The 21,031-nt window shown below is 40.1% G+C and overlaps 1 protein-coding gene and 2 long non-coding RNA genes across 3 annotated transcripts in view; 1 reads left to right on the forward strand and 2 right to left on the reverse strand.

Moving 5' to 3' along the window:
* Positions 1-21,031, reverse strand: part of LOC134789409 (uncharacterized) — a 400,206-nt gene that overhangs the window by 275,180 nt on the left and 103,995 nt on the right. The gene's annotated exons all lie outside the window — the stretch shown is intronic.
* LOC134806847 (insulin-like growth factor-binding protein complex acid labile subunit) overlaps positions 1-21,031 on the reverse strand; it is a 285,723-nt gene that overhangs the window by 90,822 nt on the left and 173,870 nt on the right. The gene's annotated exons all lie outside the window — the stretch shown is intronic.
* Positions 5,053-9,934, forward strand: LOC134806312 (uncharacterized). Its single transcript, XR_010146507.1, has 4 exons — positions 5,053-5,331; positions 7,716-7,793; positions 8,565-8,870; positions 9,218-9,934. It is a non-coding gene; the product is annotated as an uncharacterized LOC134806312 (long non-coding RNA).

The raw sequence follows: 21,031 nt of genomic DNA on the forward strand, positions 1-21,031 counted from the left end.
ACAGTATCGAGATCATGCATAGAGCGTGAAGAGATAAATATAAAAAATACACGTGCGACGGATTAATGATAAATATAATTAATTAATAAGCAAAGAGGCGATTACGCAATATCGCGCCACAACCAACTCTAGGCCACGATTACCACGTCTGCCTATGAATAGACGCAATCTAGCGTTAATGGGAGCCCTAAAAGCTTTACTAGAGCCATATTTACGGACTAGTAAAGATTTAGATGATACGCACTCGATCATGTACTGCGGAGCCATCGCGGCGTGCCGTGTTGCTCGCGTCAAGTTTCCGTCGGAGGAGTCCCTGCATGGCAAGCGCGGATCGAGCGACGTATCAGCTCGTTTAGGACTCTCATCGCAAAGCTGATCTGCTTCAGGGGGGGGGGCAACAATCGCCGCCGAGTAATGCGCTTTGTGAACCAGGCGTTCGCGGGGACGGATATCAGGCCCCGCGACTACATGGCCAATGTCACAGAGCGCATCGACTTTCTAAAGCAGAAAGTCTATGCATGGGCAAACCGTATTCGCCGCTACAGAGATCGTGTGGATCGATTCCAGCAGAATCGCCTTTCTCAAAGTGACCAAAGGAAGGTGTACCTACCGAAAGTGGGAGGAAACCAACCTTCGTACGCCCGACACGCAGCCGCCGGATGCTACTGCCATGACTGACTTCTGGCGTAGCATCTGGTCGGTGCCTGTCGGACACACCGAGGGGAGTTGGATGAGTGTTGTCGAGCGTGAGTGCAAGTCCATCGAACCTATGGGGGCAGTCACCATCAGCCCCGATGACGTGAGTTGTACCATCTGCACGGCCCAGAACTGGAAAAGTCCTGGGCCGGATGGATTGCACAACTTCTGGCTAAAGTGGTTCAGATGCTCGCACTCGCGCTTGGCAGCACAATTTCAACAAGCCCTCGAGCTTGGTTCTCTCCCACCTTCCTTAACAACTGGTGTCACCTTCTTGCTCTATAAGTCCGGTAGTGTTACAACCTCATTTCATATCGCATATATTTTATCATAGAGAACATTATCGACGGTCTTCATACGTCATGTCATGTCTGTCAATTCACTTTATTGTCAACGTATACAGTGGCGAGAAACTCTCTTACTACGAACAAACGTATAGCAAAGATATTTGTCATAATTAGTTCAGCGGCGTGGCATTGGCGGCAGCACTGTTGAAATTCCAACTTGACATTATGCGTATACGAGCGGCAACCATTTTGAAATACAAAATTGACATAATTCGTGTGCAAATTTTGCAAAATAATAACAGTTTTCTAAAGTTGAGTTTGCTTCTCCTGAGTTTTGTGGTGATTTGAAACAGAAACCCGTACCTACTGTTGTAAAATAGTACAATGGCCGGCAAAAACCGATATTGTGAAATATGCGGTGTCTGAGAAATCACTCGAGGAGGATTCTTTGCCAAATTTCTCAAGGATGAACAGCGGTAAGTCTACAAGTTCCGAAATACAACTACCAGGGAACAAATCAAATTATTTTATTAAACATTTTGATTTATCAGCCGCGTAACAAGCTAAAGACCGACCGAGACGCCGGTTCGAATCCGGTCTCCGCCACTCCGTAATAGGAGGAACAAGCACGTATTGCTCGCCCTAAATGTTATTTATTTATTTATTTATTTAATAAAATACAGAGGTATTCTTCAAAATAGTCATAGCCCAGCAAAACTCAACAATGAGTTTGACTGTGGGGTCATCAGTCTCTAGTTATCAAAGTTGTTGGTCAAATACTTCCCAGGCATTCAAAGATGACGTCTATTTCAATTTATAAATTCCTAAAAATATTATTTGCTACTTATGCGGTGAATTATTTGAATTTGCTATGTTTGCTACCTGTAAGTCTCTTCTAATAGTTAGGGCACAGGGTACTTATTAGACCGACACAACGCACGTTGTTTATCATCATCGAATCTCTATAATCTCCATTTCTTTTTCAAATATGACCTTTTATTACTATAAAAGCTTACGTGTTATTCAATTTCATATTTTAGTTATCTGAAAGTAGTCCTGCATGAACCCAAATGTCGCAATCACTTTAAAGCACATACTTACTACTACTATCTTCCTCTTATGTTTGCAATACTTATTTTAATTTGCATCATTTGTGTCCCTCAATATTATGTTTACAGTACACAATGAAAAGGAAGCCAAAACCACTTTGCTTACAGATGTATAACTTGGGTTAGATAAGCTAGACTGGAAAAGAAGATCTCGTTCATTTACCCATAGAAAAGTTGCAGAAGATTCGTCACGTTTGTGGCGATCATTTTGAACGGAGAGACTTTGGCAAGACAGAAAATAAGCTACATGTCGAGCCATGCTCAATTGCTCAGTGTAGAGTTTCGTAGTTACGATTCTGTCAAAATAGGCCAAACGGGGGATATTCGTAAGTATCATGTAGGTACATTATAAATTACAGGGAGTATCTATTTGCAGCGCTTTGTACGTCTTTTTACTAAGAAAAAGGAGATTTTTAGCAATAACTCAAAAACGACTGGACCGATCATGTTTGCTATAAGTAGTTTTCATTGAAATTATTTATTAAGCTTTTGTTTCACGATTTTTGTCATACTTTTTGGACCCATGGTTCAAAAGTTACAGGGGTGGCACATATTTTTTTTCTTTTGGAGCGATTATTTCCGAAAAATTTACTATATCAAAAAAGGGTCTCCTTATTCGTTTTGAAAGACCTATCCAACGGTACCCCACGCTATTGGAACAAAAAATTTTTTTTATAGTTTTTAATTTATCGCTGCCGCAATGCATGATATATGTACCCATGCCAAATTGCAGCTTTCTAACACTAACGATCACGGAGCAAAGCCTCGGACAGACAGACATGGCGAAACTATAAGGGTTTCTAGGTGACTACAAAACCCTAAAAAGAGCCTATCCAAAGTTAAATCTTTCCGCACCTCCACTGTCGGAATACCAATTATTATGAGAATTTCCTCAACATGCTGCAAGTAGACGAGGTAACTTTCTATTAGCCATAATTAGTAATTAGCCTTAGTTGTAGCCCACAGGGCCACTTGCACCATTCACTAACCCGGGGTTAACTGATTCAACCTAGAGTAACCATGGTTACCAGTACAATTTGACACTAGGTTAATGGTTTAACCGGTTAACCCCGGGTTAGTGGTATGGTGCAAGTAGCACTAAGTGATTAGGTAAGTAATAAACATTTTATCGTAGGTAAGTTTAAAACAGTCCAGCACAGCAACAGATACATTTTAAATTATAAAGATGAAGTTATCCCTTCATCCAGCTAACCCCAAACAAACTTTGTACCAAGACCTAATATTATAATTTAAAAAACCGGCCAAGTGCAAGTCGGACTCGCGCACGAAGGGTTCCGTGCCCATATGCAAAAAACGGCAAAAAAATCACGTTTGTTATATGAGAGCCCCACTAAATATTTATTTTATTTTGTTTTTAGTATTCCTTGTTATAGCGGCAACAGAAATACATCATCTTTGAAAATTTCAACTGTCTAGCTATCACGGTTCATGAGTTACAGCCTGGTGATAGACAGACAGACAGACGGACGGACAGCGGAGTCTTAGTAATATTAGGGTCCCGCTTTTAACCTTTGGGTACGGAACCCTAAAACATGTATAAACGGCATACACTACCTACCTTCTAAGGAGGAGGAATTTTACTGAGTACCTAATATAGGTACTGTAAACAATTTGTCATATAATTGGGTGTTTGTGAGGTTGGATCATAATGACATCTAAACTAATGTCATTCAAATATCGTACTTTTCCGTACATGTATTGGTGCGGGCAAGACGCACGATGACTAAATTTAACAATGAATGCATGATGATGATTAAAATAAATTATTATTCTGATTTCAGTGTATGTTCGAATTGGCCTGTTTTTGTGCACATCACGGTTATTCCAGTCCAGAGTAGGTACTTACAGCTATTTCATTATTTTTCATTACTTATTAGTATTACCTACCTATTTTTTGATGGAAACAATGTCCATCTAACAAGAAACTTCAATCAATAGGTACTAAGTATGCTATGCTATGAGAGATTGAATTGAAGGTACTTATTTCAATTTCAACAACAGTATTCTTATGACATTATTCATAAACGCTTTTGTCATTTTGTCATTTGTGTTTGTTAGAAAGGGACAAATTTAACAAAGGTAGATGCTAAGTTTTATGAATAAGTGGTTTAATATATAAGTCAGTACGTCTTTCCCATAAGGGCACACGGGGCTCGTGCCCAGGGCCCCCATCCTCAGGGAGCCCCGAAAGACAGACAGTAACAGTAGGTATATTTGATTACCCATAAAAAATAGATCATCTCATCATCATCAGTCGTTCCCTCAATGCTGAGGATCGTGACATCATGTCCTAATGTTAAAAATATTAAAATAATTTTTCACCAGAATTTTAAATTTCAGGTGCAAACCTTTACATGCCAGACCATCGACATCGAACAGTGTAGGTAAATGGTAATTATGCTAGTTATCTTTAAAAGTATTTTCACACAGACTTCAGAGGGCCTACCGCGAACCACGTTCGACGTGTTGCCTCTCTGTCGCACTTGTAAATTCGTACGTATGTGCGACAGAGAAGTAACACGGCGAACGTGTTTCGCGAGAGGCCCTCAGTTTACCCACGTTTCTCTTCGAATTGGTTAGTCCGAATTGTGATCGTTTTCAGGGTTCCGTCCGTAGCCAAAATGGCAAAAATGAAACCGTTATAGTTTCGTCATGTCCGTCGGTCAGTCCGCCCGTCCGTCCGTCCGTAGATCACAGCCATTTTACTCAAGAACTATAAGATATAAGGATATTAAAATAAACATAGGCTTTTCTATATAAGTTATATAGGAGGCAAACGAGGACACGAATCACCTGTAAATAAGCGATTACCGTCGCACATGGAAAGTCCATGAAGATCTTTTTTTTTTCTGGATAAATTGCCGCTCCCAACCGCGTTATTGCGGTGCACGGCGTATGGAGTTATACCTAATAGTACTTAATCTAAAAATGTTAAATTAAGGTAGAAGTACTAGTGCTCGACGCTGCACTAGTATTCGACATGGGCACTTTATGTCAAAGTGACAAGGATTAAATTTGAATACAGAAAAATCTTCGTTGTTCAAATTTAACCTATATTACTTTGACATAAAGTGCCCATGTCGAATACTAGTGCAGCGTCAAGCACTAGTACTTCTACCTTATTTCTTTTACAATAATTTAAATTTCAGCTGCAAACCAGATTCAGATCAGATCTTCACATGCCAGAGTACCTCTGTCAACATCAAACAGTGAAAATGGTAATTATGCTAGTTTTGCTTTTAGGTAAAAGTATTTTAGTTTTCACACAGATCTCAAGTAGTTTGTCCACGTTTCTCTTAATGGACGTTAATTAAGTGGTGTTGATGTACTTACTTTACGCTTCGGTACGTAGTTTAAAATACACTCCATGGGTAGGTAAATAAATAAATAATAAATATTAGGGGACATCTTACACAGATCAACCTAGCCCAAAACTAAGCAAAGCTTGTACTATGGGTGCTAGGCGACGATATACATTACATACTTATACAGATAAATACATACTTATATACCTACATAGAAAACACCCATGACTCAGGAACAAATATTTGTGTTCATCATACAATGCCCTTACCGGGATCCGATCGGTTTCACAGGCAGGGTCACTATACTTACTAGGCCAGACCGGTCGTCGTCGTATGAAACTAACATTGTTTTTTTCTTGAGAAATATCAACATAAGCACATCATTCGATAGGTCTTCGAAATTACTATTAAGCAAGTTAAGGTTTTAAGCCACATTTTTGTTAAGCTCGAGTAGGTACCTACTGATGATGGGATCCATGAGGAATCGAGGGAACTCCTCAAATCTTTAATTAAAGGCATACAACAAATCAAGCATTTACATTGAAAAAAGTGACAATTGATGAAGTAGAACTGATGATGGCCAAGAACGGAACTCTTCAACGACGCATAGCTCACGTTTTTAAGCCACATTTATGTCAAGCTCGAGTTCTGAACATGGGATCCATGAGGAATCGAGAGAACTCCTCAAATTTTAAAGGCATACGTACAGAGATTTATGTATTTTAATCAGAAAATCAAGCATTTACATTAAAAACTGTCACATTTGATGAAGTGGAACTGCTGATGATTATCAGAACAGAACTCTTGAACGACGCATAGTACACATTTGGCGATTTCGATTTTGTGGGTTAGGTTAGGTAGGATAAAACTGTGACCCTTAGAGAAACGAAATCATCATTATCATCATCATCATCTTCCTCGCGTTGTCCCGGAATTTTGCCACGGCTCATGGGAGCCTGGGGTCCGCTTGGCAACGAATCCCAAGAATTGGCGTAGGCACTAGTTTTTACGAAAGCGACTGCCATTTGATCTTCCAACTCAGAGGATAAACGAGGCCTTATTGGGATTAGTTCGGATTCCTCACGATTTTTTCCTTCACCTAAAAGCGACTGGTAAACATCAAATGATATTTCGTACATAAGTTCCGAAAAACTCATTGGTAGGTACGAGCCGAGTTTGAACCCGCGAACCTTCGGATTGCAAGTCGCACGCTCTTACCGCTAGGCCACTAGCGCTTCTTAGAGAAACGAAATGCTACTACGAGTATAAAAGTGGGTAAGGTTAATATTAGGTTAGGTAAGAACTGCGACCCTTACAGAAACGAAATGCTACTAGGTAAAGGTGACGAAGTGGATTACTATATATGGTGATCACTGTGATCAGTTAAATGCCAGCCAATAAATTACATATATAAAAAAAAAAAATTATAGGACATTTTTACACAAATTGAATAAGCCCCACGGTAAGCTCAAGAAAGCTTGTGTTAATTGTGGGTACTCAGACAACGATATAAATAATATATAAATACTTAAATACATAGAAAACAACCATGACTCAGGAACAAATATCTGTATCATCATACAAATAAATGCCCTTACCAGGATTCGAACCCGGGACCATCGGCTTCATATGCAGGGTCACTACCCACTAGGCCAGACCAGTCGTCATTCATTTATGGCATTTCAGACTGTTTTGACAAGTCGGTTTTTTCTATTAAATATTTTTGGCATAGGTACATTTATCTCAACTTAGTAGGTTATTCAGTGGAAGTTTTATCAAAACCGGTTTATCAATAACGTTCTAATGTACGTGTACGTATTAGTATGATAATCTCGCTTATTGATAGGTACGAACTACGAGTGTGGTATCATTGGAAACGGGGCAAAACATCTTAAAGTTCATACCCCATGCAAGTTTCATCGAAACCGGTTAAATGTGTGCGTCCGCTTAAGGATTTATACGGAGATGGTCTTCGCATGCTCTTTAATAGTTTACTTGAGGATTCTTTACCTACTAGGTATTCGGTAGTATGCGAGATTTGCTCTCACGCGGACGCCGATATGCATGTCTTCAAGCAGGTCATTAGTATCAGCTATTACTAGGTAAAACATAGATCGGTATAAAACAGATAAGAAGTTCAAAGTAAGGTATTTAAACGGTCTAAGTCTTACCTGCTTGGTTAACAGCTAACTACGACTGACAAATAAAAATAAGTGAAGGTACTAACTATTAATGTTTTATGTTGGTACCTATGTTTGTAATTTATTTTTAAAATTTTAACGTGTGAAATGTTCCAGCACAAACTTCAGCTACTGCATCTACGAGTACAGGCCAAGCTTGTCTGAAATCTGGAATAAGCATTCGACTGGATAAAGGTAAGCGTAGAATTGAGAAAAAAAAAATGTTATTGGCTCAATTAATGCTATTGCCTATTGAGCATGCGACTTGTCCACCGAATAAGAAATGGTTATGGTTCAAAACCATACATTAGACCAGACAAGTAGAGTCCGTATAAGTGAAGCCTGCAGTGAAGTATGTAATTTAAGTACAAAGGTATTTAATTTATAGGACTTGACCGATTATAAGGTTATTTACTATAAGGGCCAGGTGTTCAAAATGATCTTAACGCGACTTTTATTGTTAAGAGAATAAGTGCGTATCAAGATGGTATCAAGGTAATTTTGAACACCTCGTCCGCTTAGCAACATCTGCTGGTGACTGTAGGAGTATCAAAAAAACTCTACCTATGTTGACGAGCTCTTATTTATTACTAACTTACATTCCATGCTTGATACGTTCACGACAGCACGGTCATGGTATGATACTGCATGGATGGGTAGAGCATTTGCGTATTTTTAGTCACTCGCGCGACGGGTTTCCGAAAGCTTCATCATCATCATAACCATCATATCAGCCGAAAGACGTCCACTGATGGCCAAAGAACTCCCTCAACGATCTCCACAGCCGCCGGTCACGCGCCGACCCCATACAACTCCATCTTGTAGAGGGCCTTCCCACGCTGCGTCTTCCGGTCCGTGGTTTTTAGAGCTTATAGGTCTCCATTTTTAAGTAGGTAGGTACTAATACTACTAATAAAGAGGTGAGCAGCTAGTACCTCTATAATTATGCGGATTATTTGATTTCAGCGGCAATACCAGCTAAACGCCCCCGCTTTGCTGACAAACAACCTGGCGGATCTATAGGGATACTCTAGTTCAGCGGTCGGCAACAAGCGGCCCTCTCACTCGCGGCCCGCGAGCCCCCCTGGCTATTTTGTATGTAATATTGTCAAACAACAATGTCTGATTAAAGTCACACATATTAACAAAAGTGCGGCCCGCGTCAACTTCCTTAACTACTATGTGGCCCTTGGCTGCTAAAAGGTTGCCGACCGCTGCTCTAGTTCTTGCTTCTGATAATCGAAAAACGCAGCGAGCAAATCAAAAGACTAGGTAAGTGAATATGGTATTGTTACTCGTATTAAAAAAATTTGTTTATCTCTCAGCAGTTTGAAACATTCATTCCAAAGTTATTGGTTAATATTTACGCACAGTATATTATTATCTCATCTTCGTTTTAAAGGATGTATACGGCGGAATAGTACCAAATAATACTTTTTAATCTCTGCCTGCATACATACCATTGCTTAAAACAAGCCTAATTTTATCCACTTGGTAAAAGGTTCTCATACATCTTTTAATTTTTCCGCGGATGTACTTTATGTTTACATTGTACGAATGCATTTAAGAGACCAAAGATTTCTACGGAGTTTCATTTAAATTAATTTTACTTGTTACAGATTACAATACAACGAAGAAAGAATTGCTGAAGAAGCTCATGAAAGTGAAATCGAGTTTACTTTATTAAGAGTCTGCCTAATAGGTAGCTTAGGACTTTAACCAGATAAATTGTTTTTAAATCCATCTTTGAAACATGGTATCAAAGAGAATTTTAAATAGAGAGTTACTGTCATGGTAAATTATGTAGCTACAGTACCTACATTTACTGCCATCTTTCGACAGAAGATTAAACCTGTTAGAACGCCATTTGACTTTGATCATTATTCTTTCACTGATATCACAGAATAAGTAATAGTATTTGATATGTGTAAACTTGTTAAATATTAATATTAACACCATCTACTCGAGAGTAGGCCAAAGGTATGGTGTAATCTTTTCGAGCGATGGCGCCATAACCTTTGGCCTACAGTCGAGTAGATGGCGTTAATTTCAATATTTAACAAATTTACACATATCAGTGAAATAATAAAAGGGCTCATTTAGTCGATGCGACAACTCGCATGCCAGTTCCATTACATTGCGGTTTTCGATCGGGCGGTTGAATTGGACTTAACCAACAGTCCGCAATGTAGCTAAAATCGCATATACGCTTCGCGCGCCGTCTTAATCAGCCTTATGGATCAAAGTCAAATGGCGTTCTAACAGTTTTAATTTTCTGTCGAAAGATATTGGCAGTAAATTTACAGTGGCTACATAATTTACTTTGACAATCCGCCTCTATACACTCTATTTTCATTGATGGTATCAATATGTAACTATGTTTGTACGGGTCAAATCTTGCAAGTTAAATTTGATCCACTTCCCGACTTCCAATGAAGCTGGAAATTTGTATACATAAGTAAGGCGAGACGCGAGACAGGAGGTGGCCATAGGAACTCTGTGATAAAACAACGAAACCTAATTGTGTTTGGGGTTTATAGAATTGTCTCGATGAGTACTCGTATTAGTTGCCCGTGGAATAAAATTACAGTCAGCGATAAAAGCTTGTACCAAAAATATTTTTTTTGCCATAAACTTATTATTTTGGTTAAAGTTAGATCTATGGGTTCGTTTTGGTAGGGTCTTAACTGAATGAGTTTTATTTTATGCGTATTAACTTGGAGATTGTGATTCTGTAGCCATTCTGCGTCAGGGGTTAATGAGGATCAGCTCATAGCGTAATAATTAACACACACACTATCACACACAGCCCACAGCTGATACGGCTTAAAGTATATAATAGACCTAGGTATATATAATTTCGACTGTTGAGTTGAGTGTGTGACGGTAATTCAGTTAGTTCCTACTTCCTTTTTACAGTTATATTTGTGTTTACCTTATCCTATTTAAAATATATTAATTCTAAGATTAGTTTTTGAAAAATCTTTAGACAAACATGTTAGATTTTGTAACGAGTACAGTGTATCCATTTGTAAATTCTACCAGAATATATTTTGTACAGTTCAGTGTTTAAAAACAAAGGTACAGCATATTTGTACATTCAGTATTCAAATTGTGCAATAAGAACAAATATGTATATATATATATATACATATATATATACCATATATTAAGTCTGGCTATTAATTCAGCTATTCATAGTCTCACGTTCATACTGCATGTTTGGTACCTGGACGACGGCACCATCAGCGGAGACTCACATATAATACGGTTCTGGCAGACTTATCCCTCTTCTTCAGTCGGTCCCTCAATACTGAGGATCGTGACATCATATCCTTCTGTTGAAGACCAGGCTCCTCCATAGGGTTCTGTTCTCCGCCAAGCGCATGGCCTCGTGCAGTTTTAATAGCATAGGTGCCGTAATTTGAGCACACCATCTAGTAGGAGGAGGGCCCTGAGGTGTCGTGCCTTCAACTTTTCCCGTTATTATTACTCTTTCCAGGCTATCCGGAGAGCGACGTGACTTATCCCTAGTTATACAGAAATTTAGCGCCATTGACCTGAAACTTGACTTCGACAAATGTGAATTGTACATTTCCGAAAACGTAGAACCCTCTTTAGCAGCCCAGGTACTTCAAAGTTTTTCGAGTTTAGATCAGATTCAGAACGTTTAGTCAAAATTAGTAGCCATTCGGCCTTATTTATTTTAAAATGTTGTTGTTGGTTCCCAAATTTACGTACTTGCTCCGTTGCTGCGCTATCTGGAAAGTCGCTAGTTTAGTCCAACCTATCGATAGTCTCCTTAAGTCACAACTGGAATCGATTTTGAATGTCCATTTTAATGAACCGGCTTGGACCCAAGATTCTTTGCCCATTAGGTTTGGCGGTTTAGGAACACGCAAAATATCGAGTATTGCTCTGCCGGCATTCTTGTCCTCAATCCATAGCACGTCTGATCTCGCAGGTAAAATCCTTAAAATAACAAACTGCGAGGTCGCGTGCTTGGATGAGGCCAAGAAAGCCTGGCTAGCTAAACTGCCAGATGTGCCACCTAGACCCGAGAGGCAATAAGGGCCTGGGACAACTTAGCCCCCACTGCCGTTCTAAAATCCCCAATTGACACTTCGTCGGGAAGGGACCACGCAAGGCTCCTAGCTGTGACCAGAGTCTGGACAATGACCCTTTCGATTTCCAACTTCTGAACTCTACGCTGAAGCTATGGGCCTGACTGTTCGGCAGTTATTTTTGCACAGTATCGTTTTGCTTACACACAAATCGTCTGCACTCATGACTTGTTACGTCTCGCTTCTCAAAAACCGAATCTTTAACCTACCTGTTCCAGAAGTCTTCTCCGCCTTCGGTAAACGATTTGGGGACCACCTTAAGGCTTCAACCTACAGTGCCATGCTAAAGCATTGTTATCTCAAATCAAAGACAGATCAGTTATTGAGGCCAAAAAGCTTACCTACACTCTTCTTCAATCACTTAACTACGTGGAAACAGCTAGAAGCTATACTAAGTAATATTTTATAATGTACGCAAATATTTAAGTGTCATTTTTAGTAATTTTGTAACTTGCATGCTATACCTATTAAGTAACTAAATTCAGATACTGCATGTACAAATCTAAAGGCCCCTGTACGCAATGGGCCAGCGCCGGCCAGTCCAAGGGACGCAGCCATGCGGTAGAATGAGATAGCAATATCACTTGCTCCCTTTAACGCATAAATGCGGCCCCCAGAATGGCCCACGCTGGCCCATTGTGTACCCCTGTATAGTTGAATCATCGAGAGCGTGGAATTGCATATGTAGTAGTATTGTTTGTTTACAGGCATTCTATATTTGAATTTTCTATTTTCTTGTACTATCAGCATACAACCACTACAAATGCAATTCCATCTTCTCGATAATTCAACTATACACAATGGGCCAGCGTGGGTTATTCTGGGCCCCTTAGGCCATTTAAGGCCCCTGCCTTAAATGGTTCCCCGCGATACAGAGGGGCTACCGCGAAAACCGTAATTCGCAAATTGCGGGGATTTTTCTCTTTTACTCCATTAAAGGTGTAATTAGAGTGACAGAGAAAAATGCCCGCAATTTGCGAACTTCGATTTTCGCGGTTATAGCCCAGGTCTCACCTAGTGCGGGGGCCCCTGGTAAATATGTATACCATAGTTTATTGGTAAATACATTATTTTATTTTACTAATTTTATGGCTGCACGCCTATCCATCACCCAACAACGGCACTTTCATCGAGCCAAACACTCAGAATTGCTATCGGACTCCGGGTCGGGGCCGATGTATGTTTGGACCACAGCTGTGCCTCTAGTGGGGCCCCTGTTGATCGCCTTGGCCACCACGGACTCGCCTGCTCCTCGGGCGCCGGCCGCCTATCCCGTCATGCCGCGCTCAACGACATCCTGAGGAGAGCGCTCGTCAGCGCCGACGTCCCTGCGGCTCTGGAGCCCCAGATCGTAAGGGACGACGGCAAACGCCCCGACGGGATGTCGTTGATCCCCTGGCGGATGGGCCGGGCGCTGGTGTACGACGCCACCTGCGCAGATACGCTGGCGGTGTCCTACATTTTAGCCACCAGCAAACAGGCCGGGGCGGCGGCTGACGTCCGAGAACTCTTCAAGGCGAATAAATATAGTTGTCTCGGCGCATACTACGAATATGTAGCCTTTGGCGTCGAGACACTAGGTCCATGGGGTAGGGGGGCTCGGGGACTCCACAAGGTGCTCAGTAAATTCCTAAGGGAGGCCACAGGTGATCCTCGCGCAGGCAGCTTTCTCACGCAAAGATTGGCCATAGCAATCCAGCGCGGGAACGCTGCCTGCGTGATGGGTACCCTACCAAGGGCGCAAAATTTTTAGCTTCAGTTATCTTAATTGTAGTTAATTTTAGTTTTATATTCATTTTAGAACACTTATTATTTATAATAAATGAGTTTTTGTATATACCAAGTATCAATTTAAGAAATTAATAAAGTTTGTAATAAACTCACAGGTGTTTTATTTTCTAAGATAAAAAATTGAATGAGTTTAGGACGGTTTTTATCGGTTTAGGAAGTCACTATTATCGATTTTTCACAGCACTACTTTCTATCATGTCGGTTATTATCGTTTCGAGAACTCACTATTATCGATTTTTCACAGCACTGCTTTCTATAAACCATAGATAAATATATAGATAATATATTTCTTTATCTGTGCTATAAACAATTTTCTTTATGTTGGTATGAATAGATGCTCATCAGTCATACATCAGTCAAGTCCTGTCAAAACCAACCGTTTGACAAAAACGTACTATGGAGTTCCTTCTCTTAGAACGTAGTGATTATATGCTCTTTGAACGTATATAAAATAAACATTAATAAATCTAATAAATATGTAATTTATATCAGGTAGTACCACGGAAGCGAAGAACTACAGACCCATCACATGCTTGCCTACACTATACAAGCTCCTTACACCCATTTTGAGAGCAAAAATCAACGCGCACATTGTTGCAAACAATATTCTGGCTTCCGCTCAAAATGGATGTAGGGTTGGGTCCCGTGGTACTAAAGAGCTCCTCCTCATAGACATGACCATCTGCCAACAAATCCGGCGGAACAAGGGGGCCCTCTCAGCCGCTTGGATTGATTACAAGAAGGCCTATGATCATAGATGTAAGTAAATTGAGGTAGATATGGTACCAGGAACGGAAAAACTACTGCACTGTTAGGTATGAGAGTTAACATAGTAATTTAAATTAATGTCTAGATGTGTTATCCAACATAAAAATATCATTTTATAAAGCTAAAAAAATAAAAAAAAGAAATAACACTTTGTATTACTACTAGCGCCATCTGTTGGCAAAATAATGAATGAACATTCGTGCTAATGTTAATTAGATGGCGTTAGTAGTAAATAAATAAATAAATATTAGACATTCTTATACAAATTGACTAAGCCCCACAGTAAGCTCAAGAAGGCTTGTGTTGTGGGTACTCAGACACCGATACCTATGTGGTGTTTTCAATTTCAATAATGTCGATGGCGCCTATTCATATTATTTCTTACATAGGGGTGGAGGGGGTCAAAAACTGGCAAAAATTATCTTACGTAATTAATAAATGGCGCCTTTAGTGTTACTATTGCTTGGAACTGCTAAACGATACACGACTGCAACTTGTATGGGAACTGCACGCCGACTGCACGCCAATTGCAACATCGGCGTGCAGTTCAACAAAATCACCCAGAACCCTGGCAGCTCCTAATGGAACTCAGGTTTGGTGTAATAAAGGCACATTATGGTTTGGTCATCTGACTCGTCATGATGAGCACTTGGGATAGCAGTACCCAAGATAGAGCTGATGCTGAACTTTGGCAGTACCTAGTGGTAACTCAGGTTTGGTGCAACATAGGCACACGCTGTTTTGGACATCCGACTCGTCATGATGAGCACTTGGCAGAGCAGTACCCAAGATAGAGCTGCTGAACCCTGGCTGTACCTAGTGGAACTGTGTGTGTGTGCTTATGTGCGGAACAGCGTGATTACCGCCAGTAGGTATCCAGACGGGATAGTTTTTCGCTAAATTGTGTGGTGTGGACGCAAAAATAAATTCAAGGACATTGGCTCGCTGATTCAACATTATGTAGGAAAGCCAGTTGACTTCCTTACAAAAAGTACTGGGCGACCGTGTAGGATGTAATAAGCGCTTATGAAATTGTATATTAGGTGTCGTCTGGACACGTTTTTAATGGACAAAGTAAAAGCTGTAACAGACAGGGCGTACCGGAAAGCAACCGGGGTCCGGTTAGTATATTTCTTTCTTGCTCTCACTTATAGCTGCATTCTTAACGGACTTATTACGTACCCACTCGATCGAACATAAAACAAGCCTCGGATTGGATCAAAGTCGCGGTCCGGTACGTTTAGGTATAAAAACTTCGCGAGCCCTTACAAAGCTCCGCTTTTTGCTAGTAAGGATTGAGCGAGGAATCTTTCAGGGCGACAGTCTGAGTCCCCTGTGGTTCTGCCTAGCTCTGAATCCCCTCAGCACCCTGCTGAAGGATTTGGGACTAGGTTGTAGGTGGCTTCAGAGAGGGGGTGAAGTCATTTCTCACCTTCTGTACATAGATGACCTCAAATTATTTACACCAAATAGCCAAGACTTGTTGGAGCTACTGAAAACCACCGTCCAAGTCTTCAGTAATGCCATCAACATGGAATTTGGTGTCGATAAATGTGCGGTTATGCATGTACAGCGAGGAGGGTTGTGAATTCAACAAATTTACAACTCTCTGAGACAATGTCTTTCAGATCTATCTCTGAATCAGAAACCTATAAATACCTTGGTATGTCACAGTCGTTGGGTATTGAGGACGAGGGTATTAGACGGTCGGTGAAGGAGCGCTTTTTCAGTCGGCTCACAAAAGTCCTAAACAGTCTTTTGTCAGGAGGCAACAAAGTGCGCGCCTTCAACGCCTGAGTAATGCCCCTACTCACATACTCCTTTGGCATACTAAGGTGGACTCAGACCGAGCTGGACGCCCTGGAGGGTCCGATCACTGCTCACCACACATCGCATGCTACACCCACGCTCGTCAATTATGAGATTGTACATCCCACGGAAGTGTGGAGGCCGAGGCTTCCTAAATGCCAAGGATCTCCACAACCGCGAGGTGTACAATCTCAGGAATTATTTCCTTAACAACGAGTGTGGGATGCATCGTGATGTGGTGGCAGTAGACAGAAACCTAACGCCGCTCTCCTTGGCAAACGAGAACTGGCGCAAACCTGAGGTACTAAGTACTGCGGATCGCAAGACGGCATGGGAGAGTAAGGTGCTACACGGGCGGTTCTACAAGGCCCTCACGGGAACCCGACGTGGACCTGCTCGCGTCGGTGAACTGGTTACGATTCGGGGACCTCTTCGTAGAAACCGAGGGTTTTGCCTGTGCAATTGCGGACGAAGTGATGATGACGAACAACTATCGGAAATATATCCTGAAGGACGGTACGGTCGACATTTGTCGGGCATGCCGCCGTCCCGGAGAGTCACTAAGGCATATCATTTCCGGTTGTTCTCATCTTGCTAACGGCGAGTACTTGCACAGACATAATCTCGTAGCCAAGATTATTCACCAGCAACTTGCACTTCTATACGGCCTTGTGGACCGCGAAGTACCGTACTACAAGTAAGTACTTACCTGCGCCTGTTCTCGAGAACGGTCGTGCCACGCTCTATTGGGATCGATCTATCATAACTGACAGGACTATTGTAGCCAATAAGCCTGACATCTTGATAATAGATCGATCGCAACGTCGGGCCGTGCTCGTTGACATCACCATCCCCCATGAGGAGAATCTCGTGAAAGCCGAGAAGGACAAGTCCAGTAAGTACCTAGACTTGGCTCACGAGATAACCGCCATGTGGGATGTTGATTCGACGATAATTGTCCCGATAGTTGTTTCAGTGAAAGGTCTAATAGCGAAGAGTCTCGACCAACATCTTGAGAGACTCTCGCTAGGTGGTTGGATCAAGGGTCAGATGCAGAAGGCGGTGATCTTGGACACGGCGCGGATAGTCCGCCGGTTCCTCTCTCTGCGGCCCTGACCACCGGTAGCTTGGGCCCTGTCCCGCTGCTGGCGGCACCCTAGGTTAGGTTTTTTATAATGTGTTTATATGTAGCTATTTTTTATTGTTTTTTATGTGTTTTTGTATTTTACTTCTATATTCATGTTATAAAGAACCTAACTTATGAAGAAAAATAAATACAGAAAATATAATTAAAAAAACCGGGCAAGTGCGAGTCGCACTCGCGCACGAAGGGTTCCGTACCATAATAAAAAAAAAAACGGAAAAAAATGCAAAAAAAAAAACGGTCACCCATCCAAGTACTGACCACGCCCGACGTTGCTTAACTTTGGTCAAAAATCACGTTTGTTGTATGGGAGCCCCATTTAAATCTTTATTTTATTCTGTTTTTAGTGTTTGTTGTTATAGCGGCAACAGAAATACATCATCTGTGAAAATTTCAACTGTCTAGCTACCACGGTTCGTCAGATACAGCCTGGTGACAGACAGACGGACGGGCGGACAGCGAAGTCTTAGTAATAGGGTCCCGTTTTACCTTTTGGGTACGGAACCCTAAAAAAATGTTCGTAGGTAAATTGGTGTTGATCAATAATCAGAATCAGAATATTTTGAGAGACTATAAATACATACTATATTCTCGGGGCAGTGGTAGGGGGGAGTGGGATAATCACTGTAATTTGAGTTTTCCCTTACGTGTCCGCAGTTATCCTATCCTCCCCTATTTAGCTTTGAACATGTAATAAATAAGTGCTATTTAATATTCCTCAATTGATGTAAAAATAACATATATCATATTATAAATAACCTAATCTAAGACATTAAATGAATTTATATCACTACATCTTATAAAACAAAGTCGCCGCGTCTGTCTGTTTGTGTAGGTATGTATGTTCGCGATAAACTGAAAAACTACTGAACGGATTTTCATGCGGTTTTCACCTATTAATAGAGTGATCTTTAGGAAGGATTAGATGTACAATTTTTTAAGGTTTACCAGTGCTAAGGCGGGGCGGGTAAACTATCAAGTTTTTGTATAAATTTTATGTCAGAAGTGGCATTAAAAACAATTAGTATTGTTTTTCATAATAGTAAAATGTCGAAATATTTTCAACAAACAAAATTATCAATAGTATCATCTATACGTCAGGTAATTTTATGAAAAAGGCTGAGCAACTAGAAACTTTCTGAAAGACCATCGTAAATGTGCAAGTTATATTTAAACTTTGCAGTTATTATTTATCAATAAACTGGACGTGAGCGAGTTAGCATCATACGATTTCTTCATAAGTTTCCAACTCGAAGTTAGTGGGAACTTGAATCTATATTTATAATGAGGTTTCATGAATATTGTTTACTCGTGACGTAGACTTCGCTAATTTCCTGCTTTTGATAATATCATTTATAAATGTATTATAAAACAAATGTTTTTACATAAAAATGTAAAAACATTTGATTAGGTACCTACTTGTATCATTATGTCGAAAATGTTACCAGTACTTTTACATTGGTAACATCAGCAAATACATATTATTATGTATTTGCTGAAATGTACACCAATTACCTATTATAGCCCATAAGTATACAAGCGGAATAAAATTGGTATATAGTCCCCACGCTGGCCCAAAGAAACCATTAAATTCCTTGCCGGATAAATACAGTTTCATAACGATATTTTCCTTCGCCGAAAAGCTAGTGGTAAATATTAAATGATATTGCGTACGTAAGTTCCGAAAAACTCATTGGTACGAAACTGGTTTTGCGCAGAAAGGAGTTGTGTGTATAATGAATCAGTGAAATTTGATTATATCTATTTCTAGATTATTCTTATTTTTAGACTAATATTCATTAGGATCAATCATCATGTCGGTGGGATCCTAAGGCTGCATTTTTCTTACTTTCTATCCTATTGTAGTATTATTAGCAGGAGGGCTATGATGGATTTGTCACCATAATATATCATTAATCATTTAATGCATGTTATGACGACTATCTGATAAATGATATAATTCGGTAAAAAGTCGCGAGGATAACGTATAAGTCACTAATGATAACGTGATATGTTTTGAGGTTTATAAAAAACAATTTTAAACTCGATGACTTAAGGTGTATTTTAAAGAAAAGGTGGTTAAATCACATTCTACCACTTATCCACAATAATCCACATATGTCATTGAGAGTTAAAACTTATCAATGGTTTCAGCTTTTGAAAAATCAATTCTAAACAAGTTTACTTAAAGCGTATTTTAATGAATAGTCGGCTAATTGACTTCCTATCACCATTTATCTACATGTGTCATTGATAGTTAAAGTTATCCATGGATTAAGATTTTGAAAAATAAATTATTATTGAGTGTATTTTAAGGCGTTTTTTAAAGTGACACTTTTATTCCATCGCCTCAAATTTAACCGCCTTTAGCATGTCGTATTACAGCATTATAGCTTTAGCAAAATTCTACTTTATTTCTAGTACTTAGAGTTCATAGTCTTTGAAATAAGCTACATTATCGGACGAAAGTAAACTCGGCTACAATACTTAATTCAAAAGGCTGATATTTCCTTGTAATGCATACAATTTTTTAAGGACAGTAGACCTTATTATTAACCTTAAATACGCTGATCTGTCAAAATCTAATAAATAATTGTGCAATCGTCCACACTGTTAACTGTACATCGGTGGACCTTACGCCTTTTGTAATAAGGTCCACCGATGTACAGTTAGGAGTTGTAAATGATAGGCACTGGCACGAGAAATGAAAATGCGAAGTTAAAGTTAACAATGAACTTTAATAGATTTTTGAGATACAGAGTCGAGTGAAATGGATCGCGTTTAGCAGCGGAATGCCGCCGGCGTATGGCAACGTAGTGCACATTACTTGCATAAAATAATTGACGTTCCATGGGAAAAGGTACCTAAGGGTTTCTAGTTTCGGAGATATTCATAGGTTTGTAAAAAAGTGAAAAAATGCTCAATTTTTTTTATTGGGTGATCTGAAACCTTAATGCTTAACGTTTGTTTACCTGTTTTTATTTTTGTTATAAGTTAGTTATAAGCCTAGTAATGTCGTCTCAGAGTTTAGTAGAAAAGGTACCTTATGGAAAAGTGATTGAAAATTCCCAAAAAAAACCAGTCAATACGGGAAAAGAAGTTTAATGGTAGAGAACTGTATTAGCATTCTGAAAAACTAATTTGATAATTTCAGTTCTGGTTGGGGCGCCTCGCAAATATTATAACAGTACATCGACCGACATTACAAATCCAAGTAACTTGCTATTATACCAAAGTTACTCTCGTCAATTCTTTCTTAACTAGAGTAATCTTCATTTGGTTTGGTCGCATGCAATAAATCTGCCATTGGTTTGCTGAAAAATGTCAATACCCGACGCATTGCCATAGGGGATATCTGAGGTCATCGAAGCTCAAAGCCGCTTGTCTTCAATGCCAACCAAAATATATTATTGATAAGAAATAGACGATCCATCCATCCCAACCATCTTAACCCCAAAATATTATTAGTTTATCCTAACTGTTCCATCATCATCATGCCTCATCATGTAAGCGGCAACAGAAATACATCACCTGTGAAAATTTCAACTGTCTAGTTATCACGGTTCGTGAGATACAGCCTGGTGACAGACGGACGGACGGACGGACGGACAGCGGAGTCTTACTAATAGGGTCCCGTTTTACCCTTTGGGTACGGAACCCTAAAAACGCCAAACTGATACCAAACTGGACCATACTTACTTGCAATTAAAATAACCAGAATAGCAAGACCCCTCACAAATAGCTTTTTAGCATTTTAAGCTCTTCCTAGCTCAATAACCTCTTGATCGAGCCTGCTC

Source organism: Cydia splendana, chromosome 3 (genome assembly GCF_910591565.1).
Source record: "Cydia splendana chromosome 3, ilCydSple1.2, whole genome shotgun sequence".
NCBI lineage: Eukaryota > Metazoa > Arthropoda > Insecta > Lepidoptera > Tortricidae > Cydia > Cydia splendana.